Source organism: Carlito syrichta, unplaced genomic scaffold, assembly GCF_000164805.1.
Source record: "Carlito syrichta isolate Samal-C Ts95f unplaced genomic scaffold, Tarsius_syrichta-2.0.1 Scaffold302582, whole genome shotgun sequence".
Taxonomy (NCBI): Eukaryota; Metazoa; Chordata; class Mammalia; order Primates; family Tarsiidae; genus Carlito; species Carlito syrichta.
In genome coordinates this window covers 366822-372183 of record NW_007246678.1, presented here as the reverse complement: position 1 = coordinate 372183, position 5362 = coordinate 366822, and the positions used below count along the sequence as shown (strand labels likewise).

General features: G+C 44.6%; 1 pseudogene across 1 annotated transcript; it reads right to left on the bottom strand.

Annotated features, from left to right (window-relative positions):
* Window positions 1–269: 269 nt before the first annotated feature.
* On the bottom strand, window positions 270–1602 carry LOC103259279 (annotated as a pseudogene). Its single transcript, XR_504227.1, has one exon. The product of XR_504227.1 is annotated as a keratin, type I cytoskeletal 18 pseudogene (transcript).
* Window positions 1603–5362: the final 3760 nt, after the last annotated feature.

The following is a 5362-nucleotide window of genomic DNA, read 5'->3' as shown; positions in this document are numbered from 1 at the left end:
TAAAATATGTGCAACCCAGTGTTTGCGTGAGGGTTGCTGGGAAATTGTCCCTAACCTACTTCACTGCGATTGCACAATTTCCAGCTGTCGGTGGCTATCAGAAGGGCCTGAAGGCTCAGAATATTCTGGTTTCATTTTGAAACCACTCCCGGCACGCAAGCAAGAAATAACAGCTTTCGTTTCAGATATGTGAACTCAGAGAGGAAGCAAATGTTTGGCTGACTGGTTTCTAGGGGTACAGAGTCAAAATCATGCCTGTATTTATTTATTTATTTATTTAGACCTCTGAACTTTTTTATTGACTTCCTGCTTCTCCTAAGTGCACCTTGTTCACGCCTCATAATTTTGGTGTCATTGGTCTCAGACACCAATTTGCCATCCACTATCTTGAGGGTGGTCTTTTGGATGGTCTGGATAGAGCTGCTGCTGTCCAGGCCATCACCGAGACTGAAGTCCTCTCCATCTTGTAGTAGACGGTGGTAGGTGGCTATCTCAGCCTCCAACTTGACCTTGATGTTCAGCAGGGACTTGTACTCCTGGGCCTGGTGCTGGCCCTTTGTCCAGGTCTGTGCCAGCTCAGACTCCAGGTGCAGCAGGGTACCATTGAGCTGCTCCATCTGCATGGCGTAGCGGGTCTCCACTTCTCTCAGGCTGTTCTCCAAGCTGGCCTTCAGGTTTCTCATGGAGTCCAGGTCAATCTCCAAGGACTGCACTGTACGTTTCAGCTCCGTGAGCGTCATCTTGGCAGCTCCAATCTCAGCGGACTGCATGGTGACCACTGTGATGCTCTCCTCGATCTGCTGGGACCAGTACTTGTCCAGCTCCTCTCGGTTCTTCTGAGCCAGCTCATCATAGTGGGCCCGAATGTCCGCCATGATCTTGCTGAGGTCCTGAGATTTGGGGGCATCTACCTCCACGGTCAACCCAGAGCTGGCAATCTGGGCTTGTAGGCCTTTTACTTCCTCCTCATGGTTCTTCTTCATGAAGAGCAGCTCTTCCTTGAGGGCCTCGATCTCTGTCTCCAGCTGCAGACAGGTGACATTGGTGTCATCAGTGACCTTGAGGAGCCCATGGATGTCGCTCTCCACAGACTGGTGCATGGCCAGCTCTGTCTCATACTTGACTCCAAAGTCATCAGCAGCAAGACGGGCGTTGTCAATCTGCAGAACAATGCGGGCATTGTCCACAGAAGTTGCAAAGATCCGAGCCCTCAGGTCCTCAATGGTCTTGAAATAATGTCCCCAGTCTCTGACCTGGGGTCCCTTCTTCTCCAGGTGGTCCCGGATTTTGCTCCCCAGCCTCTCGGTTTCCAGACGCCTCACCCTCTCCAGGTAGGAGGCCAGGCGGTCGTTCAGCTCTTGCATGGTCTCCTTCTCGCTCTGGATGCCCCCCAGACTCCCTGCCATCCCCATGGCCAGGCACCCGGGCCCCTAGCCGCCCCGGAAACTGGTGGAGCGGGACACAGAGATCCGGGAGCCTGAGCCACCAGTGCCTGCATAGACGCTGGCCGCGCTGCTTGGTGGGCCAGAGGCTGGGTGGCAGGATGGAGCCCAGGGACCAGTAGTTGGAGGAGCAGGTGGTGGAGCGAGTGGTGAAGCTCATGGTGGAGCGAGTGGTGAAGCTCATGGTGGCAGCGGAGGAGAGCCAGACTGTAGAACTCACATTCAATCTGTATTTATTTAAAATGGCTAAAGAATGAGAGTTTTTTTTTCCTGACTCCTCAGACTCAGCATTATTAACTGTCGAGGCTCCCTAGTGTACATGCAAAATGGAGTTTTAAAGCATTTCTGAAATAAGGTTTTTACAAACTGCTTCATCTTTGAAGTTTGCCTCTAAAGATGGTAGTAATGTTCTATAGCTCTAATACAATAAAATGTATTATCTCAGCAAATATCGAGGAGCCTGTGAAGTGTAAGGAAGGTGTTACACTGAGTTCTGTATGAAAGTCTTTGCTTCCAATTAGAGTCCTGGAGCCCAGTGTGGCAAGTCTGGACACTGATCCATTTGGTAAGGAGGACTCTGGCCAACAGGGGAGCTTGATGTTATGGGCAGTTTTCAGTTTTCAATCTGAGGTAGTGAAAAAAACACAGCTTGGGGATTAGACAACCCTTGTTAATTGTGTCATCTTGTTCAGGCCCTGATACTTCTTGCTCTACTTCTCCACCATGGTCTTGTGTCCTCATCTGCAAAATATGAACAAAAATACATCCTTTCCAAAGCAGGCCCCTAGAAATGTCCTTTCCTCCAAGAGCCAGAAGTAAACAGAAGATTTTCGAGAATAATTTGTTTGACGATGGGTGCATGACGTTACCCTTCTGCCTTAACTTGGGTCTACCAGTTGATCTATATTTTGCTTGGTCTATTCAGTAATATTAATTTTGATTTCTTTTTTTTTTTTTTGAGTAGGAGTCTTACTCTGTTGCCCAAGCTGGAGTGCAGTGGCACGCTGACAGCCACCGCAGCCTCGACCTGATGGGCTCTGGTGATCCTTCTGCCTCAGTCTTCTAAGTAGCTAGAACTACAGGCATGTGCCACCATGCCTGGCTAATTTTCTGATTTATCGTGGAGATGAAGTCTTACCAAGTTGCCCAGGCTGGTCTCAAGCCCATGAGATCAGACAATCACTTCACCTTGGCCTTCCAAAGTGCTGGGATTACAGGTGTGAGCCACCGTGCCCAACCCAATTTTGATTTCTTTTGAACATACAACTGATGATAGGAGAGACAGATCCAAAATATAATTTATGGCAATTGTTGTGGTTATAATTCACAGAATGCAAATAAAGGAGAGATGACTGTGTTCAGAAAACAATGGTCGTAAGTGAATTGATTGTTTACCCTGGCGATGTGAAACCAAGATTCCATGCCAGAAGAGACCTTTTTTGGTGCTTACTAGTAATTGTTGGGGATCAGAAGAGTTAGACAGGTTTTCCCTTTCTTTCTTGTCCTATCCTATCTCTCTCTCTCTTTCTCTCTCTCTCTCTCTCTCTCTCTCTCTCTCTCTCACACACACACACACACACACACACACACACACTCACACACACACACACACAAACACACACACACACACTCACCCCTCACACCCCCTCAAACCCCTCTTCTTCTGCCAGCTGGTGGAGAAAGTGCTCCCAGGGAATGCTGTTGTGAACTCCTTTCTTTCTTGCCCTTCACTGTCCCCAAGTTTCTGGTGTCCTCAGGGCAGAGGGGTATAACGGTTTCCTATTGTGGTGGAAAGACTGGCTTGTTAGCTCATTTCCTGCCAGAGTTCCAACCAGAGGAAATGAAGCTTATATTGCAGCCCTCCTTGCTTGTACTGGCCTTTGTAAAGCTCTAGAAATAGGTTCTCATTGTCATATGATTTTTATGAAATCTGTAAGAGATATTTTAGCCACCATCAGTTAAGAGTCTGGTCTCTTCCACCCACTTCTGTTTTCCCCCTATTATTCTTCCTCATTTGCCTGTGGCATTTCGTGTGTCTGTGGCATTTCTGGGGAGTTGAACGGGAGATACATTTAGTTTGGGTTTAGTGGGTTATATTCATGCATGCTGCAGTTAATAGAGCATAGAATTAAGCTATTGTTGGGAATACTGTTGTCCACTGTGCTGACTCTTTGGTACCATGATAGGAAGATGCAGGGAACAGAGGCCATTTTATGACATGGACATGTCCTGAGACATCTGACACTGGAAGTAAAAGGAGAATGGAAAGAAACAAGTTTTAAAATATTTGGAAGATAGTCTATGGAATGTTCTTCCAATCATCAGTAAGTGGAAGGTTCAATTCTCAAAGAAAACTGGTCAAAATACTAGAAAATACTGCATAGACAATTATAATACAATGCATATGTTCTTCTTTTCTGTATTGATGAGAATTGTATGCAACAACATTTATCAGAATGTCTGAGTTTGTAAGCAACAAGGCTGAAGCAGTACTACAAAAGTAAGGTATCCATAGCAGTTTACAAATGAAAACACAATAGCTTAATAAAGGAGTTTCAAAATTCAGGATGGCAATCTTAAAAATGTACATGACTGGCTGGGCTCACTCAGCACTTTGGGAGGCTGAGGCGAGTGGATTGCCTGAGACCGCAAGTTCGAGACCAGCTTGGGCAACTTGGCAAGACCTCGTCTCTACAATAAATAAAAAATTAGTGGAAGGATTGCCGGAGCCCAGCAGGTCAAGGCTGTGGTAGCCAGGAGCATGCCACTGCATTCCAGTCTGGGCAACAGAGACTCCAACTCAAAAAAAAAAAAAGAAATGTACATGAGTTTACCAAAAATTAGTTACAAACCAGAGAGAAACTTTTCTACACAACTGATTATGGAAGATAAGTTTCAATCAACCCTCCTGGAGGAAAGACTGGGAATTATCTTTCTATTATCTTTATAGAAAATATGACAAACATTTTGAAAGGGAGAGGTGATTAAAGATTGTGCAGACAAAATAATATAGGAAAAAAACATTATAGAGATGTGTCAGGTAGTTAATTAATAAGACATTTTTTCACTTTTCTGGATTTTGTAGGTTTTTGGTACTTACCAGCTTTTAATAACTTATAATTTGTTACAATCTATTTTCTCATTTAAAACATTCATGTTCATACCTAATTTTGTATATCTTTTTTTGTAATGTTTTTCTTAGAGCAGTCCCCCAAATCAGTTAGATTTCAGGATCTGTCCCTTGTGCTAATGTATGATTGAAAGCATTTTCCAAGTCTGCAAATGATTCAAAGTCAGAGATTTAGAAGGGCACAGAGCTGTAGAACAAAAATGGTACTGCCAATGCACAAAATGACTCTACGAAGCCACCTGATCAAAGCCTGGGCCCTATGTCTCTCTGGGAGAGGTTGAAGGATTTGGGATGTGCACGCTACCTCTCCATCCAGTATGGTCAATTGTTAGCTGGAAGGACCCTGCCTGGGTTGCCATCACATCTCTTCCTCTTCTTTTGTTGCTAAATTGAATTTGCATTTTTACAATGTAATCCATGTCAGAGCTTCAAAAGTCAAGGAGCACTCTAAAGTTTATAAGAAGAAACAGCAGTTTCCTGCTCCCTGGTCCCATCCGGAGCCTTTCCCCCTACAGGAAACTGCTGATTTTTTCCCAAATATTTACCTCCATATGCTACACTGCAGTTTATTAGGTTGTCAGTTATAAGCATTGTTTGTTGCCTTTTTTACTGCGGTCTAAGGTACTTTAGTTCTCTTCTACCCCACCCCCTTTCACTCTCTACCTCCTAATATGGGCATTTCTCAAATTGAGGTTAAATTAAAATTGAGGTTGACATTATTATGAATGTGTACACATATTTTCAGGTTTCTAAAAATAATTATTTACAGAGACCTCTTTGCCCTCCTGCT